The 17915-nt window shown below is 34.9% G+C and overlaps 1 long non-coding RNA gene across 1 annotated transcript; it reads right to left on the bottom strand.

Annotated features, from left to right (window-relative positions):
* Window positions 1-10466: 10466 nt before the first annotated feature.
* LOC129882467 (uncharacterized) lies at window positions 10467-11575 on the bottom strand. The gene is made up of 2 exons (XR_008765770.1): window positions 11041-11575; window positions 10467-10731 (listed from the first exon to the last, which is right to left on the bottom strand). It is a non-coding gene; the product is annotated as an uncharacterized LOC129882467 (long non-coding RNA).
* Between the last annotated feature and the right edge of the window lie 6340 nt (window positions 11576-17915).

Raw genomic sequence — 17915 nt, 5'->3', positions numbered from 1 at the left:
TCCATCCAATCAACTCAATCAACTCACATCGACAAGTCTCATTACAACCTTGTCATCTCATCAACTCTGTCACAATCATACCTTTCTCAATCGTACTATCCGATCAATCTCAAGCATATCATTCAAATAAATTTAAATGCACATATGCAGCATCATCTAGATATAATCAATCATTTCTTTCATCCATTTGAGAAATCTTTTGAGGCTTATCACAATTTCAAGACTTTAAATTGACATTTCATATTGAGCAACATTCTCAAGAAAATAACATCCTTTATCATAATCTACATAGTAAAAAGATAAATAGAACATATTTCACAACTCATTTCTTCATCACTCATACTCAACTAAGGGCTTATTTTGGAACCTCTTAGCTCAATAACATTCACACATATAGAATCAATTAAATAGGGGACAAAACTCATTTAAACTTAGACCATACCAAGAACTCCATTTTTCATGAACATCTAACCTCAAAGCAAGAATAGGGCATATGGGTGAACTCAACCCATGTTTTGGATAGCCTTACATACCTTAGTGAAGACTTGGAGAGAACCTTGATGTTGGGTCTTCAATGGAGGACTCAAATCTTGAAGCTCTTGGGACAAATCTTTGTTGAGAATGGAGAAGAAGAAGATGATGAAGAAGGGAGAGGGAGAGAGGAACTTCTAGGGCTTTTAGAGAGAGAAAGAGCTGGAAATTTAGATCCCAAAATGACCAAGGGTAATACATATATAACTTGGGTAAGTTCCCAAATTACCCTTCCTCAAAGTTCTGAAAATAGGCTAAAAACGCACCTGGCGCGATAGTGGCGCATCGCGCCATTGCAGCGCCAGGCTGAATACGCCTAAAACCTGCACACCTCGTAGTGGCACACCGTGCCAGAGACCAAACTACTGAGGCATATTTCTGGCGCGATAGTGGCGCATCGCGCCCTTACAGCGCCAAGGCCATTTCCCCAGCAGTTGCAACCCAGGCCAAGAATGAAATTCCTGTCGTGCTAGTTCATCTTAGGATCGTCATATCTTTTGACTCCGAACTCCAAAATTTACGTTTTTGGTAGCATTGGAAAGAAGACTCGACGACCTTTAATTTGGTAGGTCGTGGGCCACCCAGATTGACATCCTTCAAAAGATAGGGTCGCTACAAGTTGACCCTTATACGAACTCATCCTAAACTTAGCCACGACGAATCTTTTGGATTTAATTTGATCCTAGGGGTCCTCCATGACCCCACCTCACCTCTAATACTGATCAAATTCTCAAAGACTCATCTCAACTTATGCATACGCTCCTCAATACTCGAGTTCGACCCTACCTGTATACAAGAAGGGTTTGAATTCTAGGGTAAAATTTTGAGGGGTGTTACATAACCCTTACAATATGGTAAATACAACCCTTAGCAATCATTTTTCGGGCATTAAGATAAGAAATGAACTTACCCTTTACCACCGAATCACGACCCTCCCATTTAAGAATGGACTCATTGGGAAATTGGAACTTAACTCAATGAGTCCTACAATCTATAGAAGCATGAGATGCATGTAACCAATCCATTCCAAGAATGACATCGAAATATACCATATCAAGCTCAATAAGATCATAAGGAATAAATTTATGCAGGATAAATTTGGGACAACCCCTATAAACTTTTCTAGAAATAACCGACTCACTAATGGGGGTAGACACCAAATAGGATTCTAATAACATTTTGAATGACACATCAAACCTATTAGAAATGAATGGAGTAATAAATGATAAATTTTCACCCGGATTTAATAGTGCATACAAATCAAAAGCAAAGACCTTTAACATATCAGTAATGACATTAGGTGCATCCTCAACCTCTTGTCTCCCATGTAAGGCATAAAAGCGGTTTGTGCGTTGGAAAACTTCTTGGGCTTGTTGACCATGAGCAATTTGGCCTTGAGGCCTACCACCACAACCTCTAGAATCCCTAGCATGGTGGCCCAGCTTGCCACACTTAAAGCATGTATTGGAGCCGGCTAAGCATTCCACTTTATGAGTCCTTCCACACTTCTTGCAAGTGGGGAAATTTTGAGCACTAACATTCTCTCTTGAAACCATTGGGTTAGCACCCTTGTCCTTGTTGAATCTTAGAGGAGGAGTATTGGTGGAACCTTGTCCCACAAACCGTTTCCCACCTTGGCCTTTACCATTGTAACCATAATGGGACCTTTGAGGGTTAAACCCTCCACCATCCACTCTAGCCTTTTTGAACCCCCTTAATCTCTCTCTCAGTTTCTCTTCTTCAATTTGTCCTGCGTAAGTCATTAACCGAGAGATGTCCATCTCCTTGACCAATATGGCTGTGTTTCACTCCTTGGATACCAAGCTTGAGACACCAGAAATAAACTTGCTTATCCTAGCTCTTGGGTCGGAGACGATAAAGGGATCATACTTTGACAACTTAGTGAATTTGAGAGCATACTCCCTCATGCTCATACTACCTTGATGGAGGTTGATGAAATCTTAGATTTTGGCCTCCCTTAGCTCCAATGGGAAGAAGCGGTCTAGGAAGGCACCTTTGAACTCCAACCCATTTTTTGTACCACACTCGAGCCACACCTTTGAGTTGATAGGCCACTAGCTCACCCTTTTCATTTGGTGGAACACCCATGATTTCCACAATCTGATACACCTCATAAATGAACTCCATAGGGTCATCATCTAGTTTAGAACCATCGACTCGAGCAGATTCATCCTTTGGAAATCCTTAATACTAGAGGCTGGATTTTACATTTGAGGAGGTGGGATACATTGATTCCCTTGGTTGGCCACAACTTGAGCCAACAACATGATAATTTTTTGGAACTCGGCATGGGTTACCCCTTATTCATGGTGTGGGATATCTGGAACCAGAGGAGTTTGGTCCTCAGCATCAACCCTTGCTCATTGAGGTGCACTTTCGTTAGCCATTATCTAGGGAACACAAAAGAGGACATTAGTTAGAGAAAAGGTTAGGACACTCTAAGGCATGATATGAATTTGAAAGAAGTGAAAAACTTTTCTAAACATCCTATAGTTTCCTATTCATAGTTGTGGTGCGCTTCACAATCATGAATAAAAACCTATTTAATGCGGTATACTAGACTCCGAGGACCATTTCAAAACCTTGTGCTCTAATACCAAGTTTGTCAAGACTCAGGCCTAGGGCCTAGATGTGACACGATGAATGAGAAACCCGGAGGTACCTTAACCAAGCCCCTTAGCATTCATTTAGCCTTTCATCAGTACTGACAATAAATATCAAGCAGAAGAAAGAGGGGAAATCGGGACTAAGGGAGAACATCATAAAATAAGAGTCATCATCAAGCTTAGATCATCATACATTTATTTTCAAACATACCTTTACTAATAGACTTGGCAGGGGCTAAGACATGTCCCTAACTCACCCTCAAATAAACTAACAATAAAGTACCAAAATAGGTATCTTAATGCCTCAACATAACACATGCTAGAAAGGGGAGGAGTATTGTCCCTGAAAGAATGGGAATACACCAAAAGTGGCCTTCAAACGATCCAAACTAACTACGTGGAGGAGGAGGAACATTGGTCCAAACTAAGTATGTAGGCATGCTACATGATAAAAACATTAAGACATTCATAAGGTAAAATACATGAGTGAATGCATGCATGAGTAATCTAGTAGATAGCATTTAAATAATACATATGTGGGGATATGACTATAACCGATATTTAAGACCATTCAAGTTATTACATGGAATCCAACATAACCCCCTACGTTGGCACGAGAAGACTACTTGTCGGGTAGAACTCCATCAACTTTGATCATTCCTTTAACTTTAATTTTAAGGGATAATTATGGATCCACTATCCTAAATAGCCTGCAAGGGATCCTATGTTGACGCATAGTTAATGCAACATGAGACTTTACTTAAGGACCCCTTAGGTCGAGTCCCCATCTATATGTTACAATCAGTGCTAGGTCAATCCCATGGAATAACATTTAAATATCATAATAACATAGGCATTGTATAACTTTAGACATCAAATCATCATCGGTTGAATAGCTCATTAAAACAGTTCATTTGATTCAAATATGTGATAATTGTCCTTTCACATTAAATCCTTTCTTTGGCTAAAAGCCCTTTCATCACCATTCAATCATTTCACAAGACTCCCTTAAATGTAGGCATTTACTTCATAACATTCATTGGAGTCAAACTTCATTTCAACTTTACTTTATCATAGAAAACTAGGTGGGTTCAAAGCAATCAACTTTCAAGTTATTTAAATCAATGCTAGCATGCATGAGAGTGAAGGAATTCATCATTTAAAACATCTTTAAACAATCCACCAATATAATTCGAAACTAATTTTAAGCCTTCATATAAGGACCTTGATAAATCATGCATTTCATGTAAATAAGAATCAACAACTGCCTTCTCATTCGCCTTTTCTTCTTCTTTCTTGTTTTTTTCCAACTGAACTGATGATGCAAGGTATTCATCAACTACAGCTTCAAACTCTTCTTCAGTTTCTGTAAATTCTTCATCATTAGTTGCAGGGCCAGTGGCCAAGCATCCATAGAAATAAATTATTTAACAACAACAATATATAAACTAGTTTACCTTGCTTTTTCTTGTTCTTTTCAATTCTCCTTAATGTTTCATCACATAAATAAATAACGACTTTCATCATTGATTGCTCGAGGGATGCAACATGCTTGCATAGATTTTCATCAATAAAAGTACTCAAAATATTTTTCTTTTCACTCAAAATAGAATTCTCACAAACTTTTACTTAAGTGTGATCACCCAAATATTGATCCTCTGCCTCCGCCGCTACTGTTGAAATGAGGACGGTCACACCTTTTAAATCAACCTTTAAGGCATCAAGGATCGTTTTCTTAGCTTCGTCTGTATATGGTTTGAGTACTGTCATATAATTTTGTTTCATCTCACAGATAGTAGGACAAGGAATGGGTGAACAATCTATTAAAAATATATATATAAATATTAACACAATATTTACTAATTTAAAAATATAGATAATGACAAATAAATTTATACCTTTGTAGTTTTTTCTTTGTACTTAAATGGATCACCTTCCATTAGATTATCGCTCTTTTTTGTGTGCCATCTAAGTAAACAAGGAATGGACAAAGGATAATCCAAAAGCTTATCGGCGTACTTTCCAAGATGAGGAAAAGTCTCATATATCCAAACTTTGAATTAATAAAGAACAACTAAATAGACATGGTCTATAAAATACTACTAAGTAAACAAGATTCTATCAAAAATCAACTACATGATTGATAAATAAGTATCAGAAATACCCAGGAAAAGCTGTAAAGAGCATAAGATGCATTCTTCTTTTCAATGTACATTTCCTGCCGCTTTTTCAAATTAATTTTGCTCTTCATATACGTCAACATCAAATTAAAACACTCTTTCCCCCACATATAACTCATGAAGAAATCTAAATCATCCATCATTTAATGTTGTTTGAATCCACAATCTTCGACGAATCATGGGCAAGCAGTATTGCGTGGCCAAATCAAACTAAAGAGCACCTCAACTTCTACTCCTTAGTCATTCTAGTACTTTTGATCAAACTCAACTATTTAGCACTAGTGATATTCTTATTCTTGGTAACCTTGTAATAAAATTTATTTCCTTTTTCAAGGACTTTGTTCATTTTTTATTCACGGGGGTATGCCGAGCAATTTAGCCCATAATCAATGCAAACTCATTATCATTTACATAGAACCAAATTTCATGAGATTTTTATCATTCTTGACACGTCGCAACAACATATAATGGACCAATTATCCATTGAACTTAAAATATTCTGGAATATGCCTCAAGTGGCCAAAACAGGCACCCTTAAAGTCATGATAAATTTTTTCATCAATTAAAACTTTTTTAAAATTTTGATAAAGAGCCATCCCTGCTCTAACAGATATGTTTGCTGGAAATGATCCTATACTATCCATCCTATTTGCTAGGCCGTACGACTTACTAGAGATATCTTTTGCACAAATTGGCAAGGATGGGGGATCAACATCATCTCCACTAAGGGTATCTCGGGTATCTCTACTAGTGTTCCATCTACGGTATCTCATTTCACTAGACTAAGCATCAACACTTGCTTCGTCACTAATGTCGTGGTAGTTATCAATCACAACCATTATTTCAGATTGTGACTCATCAGGCTCCTTGACTAATTGTTTTTCTTTTTTGAAGTTTTTGAAACTTCTTCAGTAGTCTTTCATTTTTTATTTTTATGAAGAGTAAGAGTAGACCGTTTGATGTTGCCGCCTCTAATTTTATCAATAATATATTATCTACAAGCACACAACAAAATATAAAAACAAAACCAAACAGAGTAACACAATCAACCAGAGTAAGACTATCGACCACTGGTCTATTAAAATAATACTATCGACCACTAGTCTATTAAAACAATCACAGTAATGCTTAAATAAAAATATCCAAAAAAGTATAGCTTTAAAAAAAATCGACCATGCAATGACAATATTCTCCAGAAACACCATTAAAATCAGTTTTCATACAGTAAAAAAAAATCAAAATCGAGTGGAAAAACATAAATATTCAGAAAATTTCTGGGTATTACTCAAATCAAAATGCCATAATAGTGCGAACTTAGAAACATGAAAAGAAACTACTTAAACTTGATTAAACTAACCTGAGAGAAAAATGGTGAGAGCTTTGAACTTGAGGATGAAGCTTGAACTCCAGAAACCTTTTATGAGATCTTCAAAACGTTTGTTGTATGAGAAATGTGAGTTTACGGAGTTCGATAAGGCGGGGATTTTGGAAGATGAAAAGACATCGGAGAAGAAGAGGAGAGGAAAACTGAAGTGAAAAGTTGAAAAACATTTTCATCCGAAAGAGAGATTTTCTAGACGTTTATTTGAATCCCAAGATTTATTATTAATATATGGAAATTGGGATTGTAAATTTGTTTTATAATGAAATATATTTTAAGTAATGGTAAAATATATTTTTATATTCTTGTATTTTATCCCATGTTTTTGAAAAATTTAAAGAAGTGTCTGACCCCACAACCCAAGTATGTAAAATATTAAATAGGTCTATAACACCACAACCCAAGTTTATAAAATATCACATAGGCCATGACCCCACTACTTTTTTACATTTTTTAACCCTAACCCTAAAAAATAAATCAAAAAAAAAATTAAGTGGCTATTTATTGAATTAAATTCGGGGGGTGTCCCCCAATCCAATTAATCTCAAGATACTCCATCTATTTTAATTTTCTTGGCCTACTTTTTTCTTAGTCTATTCAAAAAAAAAAAATCTTTCTTTTTTTTAAACTCTTTAATTTCAACTTTCCACATGATATGTTTAAGACCACAAGATTAAATAACAATTTGGTATATTTTACATATCTTTAATTTAATGACACAAGATTCAAAAATCTTCTTTATGTTTTTATAATTCATGTCAAGTTAAAATAGGCTAAATAAATTGAAATACAGTATGATTGTTTTTTGGCTTAAGTCATATGCGACCCATTAGAGTTATCCGCATAATTTACTTAGACACAATAACTTAGACTTGTACCTATGAAACACTTTAACCTTAAGAAATTTATACCTATTTGACAAAATAACAATCCGTTGAAAAACAAAGATATGTGTGTCACAAACACAAATACATAACAGATGTACCAATGAAATGATTACACATGGTGATATCTAAATTATTTTTAAAACTCTATTTAAATAATTCAAAAAGAATTTTAAGAAAATAAAAACTTATTTTCTATTTCTTTTTTCCTTCTTGTTCTTCTTCTTGTCCTATTTCCCTTTCACTGGCATCGCTTGCGTCGGCGATGCCACGCCAGTAAATCATTGCCCCAATCCTTTCTTTTTTCTCCATCTAATTCTGCCCATTGCCTTCATCATCTTCCGACTAATAGTCATTTATTCCAATTATAAAATGACATTAACAAACTTTGGCCATGAAAATTATCAGTTCATAATTTTTTTATCGAAATAGATAAAGCTTCGCAGGAATATTTAAGACTTATAATTTCAAATATATACTATAAACTAATTAGTTTACAACAAATATAACCATATTTTATTTACATAAAAATAGCTAAAATCATAAGAAAGATACAGTGACCATACAATATAGCTTGTCAAAAGTTATAGTAAGTATATACATTGACTATACAATATAGATTACTTATACATGACCTATACACTGAATATACATTATGATATATTCAAAAACTGAATATAGCATGACTATACATAAAATATACACTGACTATACATGCATATATATCAAATGACCTTTTCTTTTATAATTACTTTGACCGAATGACCATCTAGTATAATTATCCCGAACAAATAAGGGAAAAAGGACAAGAAGAATTGGAGACGGTGAAAGAAAGAGAGAGAGAGAGAGAGGTGGAGGGGGTGGGGTGGTGTGTGTAACAAGATTATGAAAAAAGGTGGATGGAGATAGTTGCAGGGAGGGGAACAAGAAGACTCCTTTTTTATTGTTAATTAATTTATTTCATTTTTATTAATTTAGATTAGATGATTAAGATAGGAAAAAAGAAAAAATATATTATTGTCAACTGCTTCACATGCTCAAAAGGGGTGAACCACACCTTTTTTTTTTCATGTCAGTGATTTGTGCCTAAAAGGATTGAATTTTGAACAAATAAGATACTATTTAACAGGAATAAAGATAGATTGAGGTATCTAAGTGAAATATAGAGAAAATTTTAAGTGGCAGTAAATGACCTAATTTTTTTTAAAAAATAATTTGCGCGCAACATATGTAGCACCGCTAGCATACATGAACTTAGTTACACGTTTTAACAATCTTATTTAGTTTGTGACTTTCTAAACGCATTGAATCAATTAATGAGAGATAGAATAGAAATATCAAGACATTTTAGATGAATACTAATTAGAACATTATTCTATTTACTAATTTAAAAAAGGAAACTGGCCATCTGTACCTGTAGTGATCTAGTCAAAGAAGAAGAGAAAGATGAAAAGTAGCAGAGACACTTCTCTGTGGTAGTATGTATATCTTTTACATATTTGATATGCAAGTAATCAACATTTTAAAAATACATCTAATTAAAAAGTTTCACATAAATTATAATGGGAGAATACACTGTAATAATTACGAATGTATAATATGTTGAGAAACATATAGAAAATATTTGATCACTAAAACGATAGAAAATTCATAAAGCTTCATGAGGTATGTCAAAGACACTATCCTTGAAAATATTTTACTAGATATTAGTGTATTTCTTAGGATTTAACAAGTTTTGTTTTAGTATAGTATCAGTAACACAGAAACTAACAAATATTCTTTAGGGAAGAAAACATATAATATATATATATATATATATATATGGGAAAGAAATATCACTTCATCGGAATGGTTGAAGAAACTCCAACATGTGAAGAATCTAAATAAACACATAGTTTGCATGATTATTAAGTTTAGTTTCACTAGTCAAATAATGTAATCACATACATAGACGAACTATATCGCATAGTCACAGTGTATAATCGCGCACCTATTACAAAAGTTTGTTTGCAATACAGAGAAGAAATCTTTGAAGGAAATTTCAGAAGAACCTTTTCAAAATTGGAGAAGGAAGAAAAAAAGTGTCGTTCTTTTTTCTAAAGAACATTCTTTTATAATTCTAAGGAGAAACAACTTTTCAGAGACAATCTGAATAGTTGTGTCTCTTCACTTTTATTAATTAAATATAACACACATATATATATAAACGGATCCGGATTAACCTGCACAAGTGATCCGAATTTAATTCCTTCAATATGCTCCAATGATATGTCAAAACACAACCAATTGAACAGTAATCTCCTACCGCCCATCCCACATCCACCAAAAGAAAATCAAGAATAAGAACATAAATTCAACAGCTGAATGAATGAACTATGATTCAAACTATTCCCTTCATTTCAATTTGTTTAGGTGGTTTTGTTTTGATATGAAGTTTAAGAAAGTCGGAAGATTTCTGAATCTTGTGATTTTAAACTAATAATATATAAAATGTACTGAGACGTTTTTTAATATTGTCGTCTTAAATATGTTGTAAGTTAGAATTAATTAAAGAGTTGTCAAAAAAGTAAGTGACGTTCTTTTTGAAACAGACCTAAAAAGAAAGTTGACAAACAAATTGAAACAGATAATTACTTTGAAGTCCTCTATAATGAGTAAGTTCCTCATATTTCACAGGTGAAAACATCATGTGATAATGAGTCTTTACCTGCAGACAAAGTTGAGATGAGCTTGAATTGTCGTAGTAAAAGAGTATGTAAACATTTAGATCTACCTATATTACATTCATGGTTTTGAATTATCTAAACTTCATCTATTGAACAATCGTTACTCAAGATCAGTATCAATTAGTAATATTGTACAATTAAGGATCCAAATTTATGCAACGTTTATTAGCCTCCATAGGAATACAAATAATAATGAAGAGGATGTAAATGATCATCATTCATAGCTCAAAAGTCATCCACATAGGGAACCAAGAGGCAATTAACTTACATCAACATTACATAGGCAGAAAAAGTGGACTAGAGCATCCGAGCTTGACTTTTATCGATCGGGCCGAATAACGACGGACATAGGTGAGTAGTGACGACTAGATATTGAATTGGACCTTGGCAAAACAAACATACCTGAAAATCGAACAACCGAATTCAGAATCCAAATTATGTCTCCCAAAACATATGACAATTCCTCGTATATGCTTATGCTTTTCCTTAACATTACATGCATCACTACTGTCATTGCATCTCCAAATCTAATCATCTTTACAAGTTTCTCCTCCTCCTCTTCTTCTTCTTCTCTTGTTCTTTCTTTTGGATCTTTGGATGAATGAATACAGACTTATGTGATAACTTCTATAGTCTAGTTTCAATGATTTGACATTAACTACAATAAAACCCTAAAGAAACTAGTAGTAAAGGGCATGGTGGAGTACTTACTTAAATACCCTTGTTATTTAACTTGTAAAAGCTTCTCACTACTTGTGGAAATCATGTAGTAGTTGAAGCAAAAGGATAAATTCTACTCCTTCAAGAAAAGCAATTTGATGTAAACGGGGCTTTGATTTCTGGTGACATCCATGTGCTCATGAATTTTCAAAAAGAAATGAGTTTTTGTAGAAAATCAGATGGAGTTAAAAGTAAAGATGGAACTTGGATTATTTACTACCGTCTGTAAATCCATATAGGGTGTGTTTGATTCTAAGGAAAATGTTTTAAATGAATGTTATCTATTTCTTTAGTTCTATTAGTAAATAAAAATTATTATCTTAAAGATATTTATATATAATCTAGACAAATATTTAAAAAAGTAGGGTTGGAGGTGCGGATGGAGACGAGGGCTATAGGATGAGAAGGAAGTGTGTTGGATAGTGAGAAGGATACATTCAATATTAAACACTATTTATAGAATTTACTTTCCCTTTTTCACTAGTGCTTTTCTCATTTTTTTAAATAACTTTTTTTCCTACCAACAATACTTTTCACAATTTTTAATCTATAAAATGAAAAAATTGAATCCGTTGGTAACGAACACACCCATATATTCACTTAATCGAGCTGTTTGTTTTCATTTATTTTTCTTCTTTTCTTTGTGTGTGGGAGATGTAGGGCCAATGTCACAAAAATCAAAAGATGTCTGACAGGTAGGAGAAAATTAAGTAATGAGCACATAATGAACTCATTCTAGGCTCGACCAGCACGACTTAGAGCGTCCGTACAAATAAATCTATAGAATTCAAGTGAAATATGTCGTCATAATCACGTCCCATGTTTCTACGATCTAATGTAGGTTCAATCCCATTGGATCTAACGTGACTAGATTTCTATATTTGTTTATGTGGTAGACACAATTTAGCTTATTATTATACAACTATACTATTTGGCTTGCCGCGTGAATTGCTTGTCGAATTTTGGCTTTTAACTGACCTACATGATTTATTACTCTTATATTTGTAGGGTTAGTACTTTAGAATTCGTTTGAAAATGATTTGAAATTATAATTTGAAATCACGTAAATTTGAAGTTGAAGTTTATTTAAATATGCAATTTATTTTTAATTTTTTTTTCATAAACATAAAAATTTCACAATTTTTGACACAATTTTTGAAAACAATCAAAAATTGTCAACTCTTATGCAATCTACCATGTTAACTAATTCTTCAACAATCAACCACGTGCAAAATCTTGTTATAGTCATGTTTTTTAGTATTAGTGGAATTAAGTTTTACTTAGTCAATTTCTTTATTTTCTGTTTACTGTTTTTAGCTATATTAGGGGGATAATTTTTCAGTGTTTTACCCCTGTTTCACCGCTACTTTTTAATTCCTATTTTTAGCTTTATTTGTTAAGTTCTAAACCTATGAAGGGAATAATCATGGGTTGTTTTATGCAGTGTGGAATTGAGTAGTAAAAAGTCTTTCTTTGTCTAGCTTTGCCTACTTCTTTTGCTTTTCTAATTCCAACACTTTGGTATCAGAACAATCAGATTTGTTGTCACGATCCAAGCTAGGTCATAGGCATGGCACGATGATTAGAATTCTGAAGGACTCCAATCAAGCATCTTAACATATCATACATAAGCATACAACAACAACAACAACAACAAGCCCAGTATAATCCCACCATGTGGGGTCTGGGGAGGGTAGAGTGTACGCAGACCTAACCCCCACCTTGAAAGGTAGGGCGGCTGTTTCCGAAAGACCCTCGACTTAAGAGAGAAAAATAAGAGAGGAAAGACAAGAAAAACAAGACATAGGTCAGTAGAGCCAAGCATATTGAAAACAATATAAAAAGATGAATAATGAGAGAGGGAAAGTCAAGGTAGGAAAGACCGAAAAGAAAGGAGCATTACTACTATAGATAAATAGGATAACCAAAGTAAACCGGACCAATAAATATAAGCAGTAATCAAATGCAGATATCAAATGTTAATAAAGAAATGAGCAAAACTACGACCACTATGAAAAAAAGATAAGCCACCTAGCCCACTATCTTAGTTTGAGTCCTCCATAGCCTCCTATCTAAGGTCATGTCCTCGGTGAATTACAACTATGCCATATCATATCTAATCACCTCTTCCCAATACTTCTTCGGCCTCCCTTTGCCTCTCATGAAACTGTGCATAGCCAACCTCTCACACCTCTGCACTGGAGCAGCTATGTCTCTCCTTTTCACATGCCCAAACCATCTCAATCTCGCTTTCCGCATCTTGTCCTCCACCGATGTCACTCCCACCTTGTCTTGGATATCTTCATTCCTAATTCTATCCATCCTAGTGTACCCACACATCCACCACAACATTCGCATTTCTGCGACTTTCATCTTCTGAACATGGAATTTCTTGATTGGCCAACACTCCGCCCCGTAAAATAGAGTTGGCCTAACCACCACTTTGTAGGGCTTGCATTTGAGTTTTGGTGGAACTTTCTTGTCACATAGCACTCTATAGGCGAGCCTCCATTTCATCCACCCTGCACGAATACGGTGTGAAACATCGTCGTTGATATCCCTATCTTCCTGTATAATAGACCCAAGATACTTGAAGCTTCTTTCCTTTTGAATGGCCTGGGTACCAAGCCTCACTTCCCCGTCAGCCTCACACGGCAGGCCACAGAACCTGCACTGCAAGTATTTTGTCTTGGTCCTACTCAATTTAAATCCTTTAGACTTCAACATCTGTCTCCAGCCCTACAGGTTGTAGTTAACTCCATTGCTAGTCTCGTCAATCAGGGATATGTCATCTGTGAACAACATACACCAAGTCACCTCACCTTTTATTTGTCTTGTCAATTGATCCATCACTAGGGAAAATAGAAATGGGCTAAGAGTGGATCCCTGGTGCAACCCCATCGCAATAGAAAAGTGCTCCGAGTCCCCTCCTACCATCCTTACCTTGGTCTTACCTCCATCATACATGTCTTTAATCGCTCTAATGTACGCCACAGGTATATATTTCGCCTCTAAGCATCTCCGTAGGAACTCTCTTGGCACTTTGTCATAGGCCTTTTCTAGGTCAATGAATATCATGTGTAAGTCCCTCTTTCGCTCCCTATACTGCTCCACCAATCTCCTTATAATATTAATGGCTTCTGTAGTCGAGCACCCTGGCATGAATCCAAACTGGTTCTCTAAAATAGACATATTTCTCCTCACCCTTATTTCCATCACCCTTTCCCAAACTTTCATAGTGTGACTTAGCAGCTTGATACCTCTATAGTTGTTGCAGCTTTGAATGTCTCCCTTATTCTTGTACACGGGAATGATTGTACTCCACCTTCATTATTTAGCATCTTCGATGTCTTGAAAATGACATTAAAAAATGCTCCAATGACATTAAAATAGACACATTTCTCCTCATCAGTTCTTGTCACTTTTTCCCTTCACATCCTAAGAACAACTCCCTTAACCTCCTCAACTGTTATTCTTCTACAATATCCAAAGTCGCGACGCCTATCCAAGTGCTCCAAGTTTCCCAACACAAATTATCTATCCCCTCTTTCGTTCAAGAGTTCATAAAAGTATGACAGGCATCTCTGTCTAATGCGGGATTCTTGTACCAGCACTTGACCATTCTCATTCTTGATGTACTTTACTTGATCCAAGTTGTATGCCTTCCTCTCTCTCACCTTGGAAAGATTAAATAGCTTCTTATCCCTACCTCTGTCCTCTAGTTCTGCATAAAGGCATTCAAAGGCTGCTGTTTTAGCCACCGAAACTGCCATCTTGGCCTCCTTATTCGCCATCTTATACTTTTCCCTGTTTGTTCGCTTCTCTTCATCATCCTTTCTGTCTACTAACTTTACATATGCCTTCTTCCTTATAAGAGATATCATAAATGCGACATAAAAGTGTCAACTAGGAAATCTCATCATAGGGGAAAACCAAGCTAAACTCTCCGAATAACAGGACAATATAGCCTCCACGACAAATCTAACATGTCTCTACTAGTCTAGATGAGGCATAGGACAAGCTCCTAGCTTACCAACATATAGAATGAAAGTCATGAAACGTAAAAAAATCATAAATGGCGCGTCCTCAAAACATGAGGACTCACCAACAAGGAAAGTAAACTCCAAAAGCCTAGCCACGAGAGAGATGCATAGAGTGATCATCGAACTCAATATAATGATACAATGTAGGAAGAAGTATGTGTTAGTACATGTAATGCACTAAGTATGTAAGAAGCATGCACAAATAATGATAATCGGACATAGTCAATATGAACATGTGATGCATGCCCAATATCTTGTATATTCACCTTACCTGAATTTCTTGGACCATTGGAATTTCACCTTCTTTTTAGCCATAGTAGTCAAGAGTGATGCAATAGAAGAGAATCTTTCCACAAACCATCTATAATAACTGCCTGAGCCCAAGAAACTTTAAATATCAAAAGGAGACAAAGGTCTAGGCTAATTTTTATCTATGTCGATCTTCTTAGGATCAACCATAATACCTTCACCAATGATAATATGGCCAAGGAAAGCAACCGACCTCAATCAAAGCTCACACTTGCTAAACTTAGCAATTAATTGACGGTACTTGAGAACTAGCAACACAATCCTGAAATGATTGGTATGCTCATCCTCATTTCGAGAATAAACCAAAATATCATCAATAAACACAATAACAAACATGTCAAAATATTGTTTGAACACCATGTTCATCAAATCCATAAAAGTTGCAGGAGCATTTGTTAGTTCAAAAGAGATAAAAAACATTCAAAGTGATTATATTGAGTCAAAAATGCCGTCTTTGGAATGTCACATTCTCTTATTCAGAGTTGATGGTAACCCAATACAAGATCAATCTTTGGAAAGTAGCTTGCTTCTTGAAGTTGATCGAATAAGCCAGCAATCCTTGGGATGGGATACTTATTCTTGATTGTGACCTTGTTCAATTGTTGGTAGTCAATACATATAAGGAGAGAACAATCCTTCTTCCTAACAAAGAGAATTAGATCACCCCATGGAGAAATACTCAATCTTATGAAACACTTATCCTACAAATTCTTTAACTGATCCTTCAACTCCTTAAGTTCCACTGAGGCCATACGGTAAGAAGAAATAAAGATATGCTGGGTATTAGAAAAAAATATCAATATTGAAGTCTGTATTTATTTTGGGAGGGATACCTAGGAGATCACCGAGAATTACTTTTGGAAACTCATTAACAACTCAAACTGACTGTAGAGTAGGAGCTTTGAAATTTATATTCCTAACCTAGACTAGATGATAAATACAACTCTTGAAAATACTTTTCCGAGATTTAACATATGATATTAATTGATATTTGAACACAAATTTACTAGTTTTCCATTATATGACTGGCTCATTAGGAAACTGAAACTTGACTACACGGGTTCTACAACATATGGAAGCATAACATACATGAAGCCAATCCATACTAAGAATAACATCAAAATCAGTCATATCAAGTACTACAAGATCAGCTGAGGTGATTATATGAAGAACTTAAATAAGAAAAGTTTGATACACTCTTTTAGCCACAACTAAATTACCAATAAGAGTATAGATTGAAAAAGGCTCTAACAAGATCTCTAGACTAACAAAAAAATTTATATCAAGATAAGGAGTAACAACATATAGATTAACATCAGGATCTTACAATGCATATACATCAAACTCAAAGACTTTTAACATACCATTCACGACATCGGGCGAATCCTCCAAATGTTGACGAGTTTATAAGGCATAGATTCTATTTTGGCATTGACCATCACCAAAAGTAGTACCATGCTAAGCCGATCGACCTATAGCTGTCTAAGCCTGAGACTGGGGTAGAACACCTCCACCTCTATTAGCACGCAAATGTCAATCCTTCACTTGGTGACCCGTCTTACCACAACCAAAGCAAGCACATGATCCCCGAAGTATTTTCCTAGATGTTTTTTCCCACACTTCCTACATGGGGGAATAGTTTGACCACTAGGAGATCCTCCTTGAGCCTTAGGGTTATTGTAACACCCCTTAAAAATGTTGTACATAATATTCCAATTCTCGATGAAAATGATATCGCTTTTATATTTTGGACATAACTTTTAATAGGATGGTCAAAATTAGGTGATTTAAATTTTTGAATAATCTGAACATCATTACCTTCAAATTTTGTGATATTTTAAGTTTCAGAGGTTAGGTAGGTCAAATAAATTAATTGTTGCAAGACATGGTGTTGTGACAAAATGGAGTATTTGTAGAAGAAAAATTATATCTCACTATAGGATGCTCCAAATCGGTTGATTCTCAAACAAAATGAAAGTATACTTCTAGAATAATAATTTATATGAGACACCAAATCCTAATGAGGAAGTTATATTTTTCAAATGCAGATCTGAAAAAGAGTATTCTGTTGAAAGAAGGTTCACCTCACCAACCATGAAAAGATCTAGATCCATTTGACATCACCCATGACATCAATAGTCCTCCATTTGACATCACCCATGACATCATAATCTTCCATTAAATTTTCATATTTTTCTTTATAATTATTTTAATTATTGTTAGGTCCCTCATTCACACCTATAAATACCCACCTTATTTTATCATTTTGTTCGTCAAACTTTCTCTAGCAACTCTTCTCTCTATACACTCTTTTACTCATTTCCAAAATATAATTTTAGTTCTTAATAGTATAGAAATACTATTCTGGTGATTCATATACTCTGGGTAGTACACAAAACGCTCCGGCGAAGAGAAAATACTATGATACAAGAGTGTTTATTAAGTTCTTCGATTCTGAGTAACGCTTCGAATTTTAGGTATCTAAGGCTTCAATGAGAGTATTTCTTCCCCTCT

The sequence above is a fragment of the Solanum dulcamara genome, chromosome 3 (assembly GCF_947179165.1).
Source record: "Solanum dulcamara chromosome 3, daSolDulc1.2, whole genome shotgun sequence".
In the NCBI taxonomy this organism is placed as follows: domain Eukaryota; kingdom Viridiplantae; phylum Streptophyta; class Magnoliopsida; order Solanales; family Solanaceae; genus Solanum; species Solanum dulcamara.
This window is presented reverse-complemented; position numbering and strand designations above follow the sequence as displayed.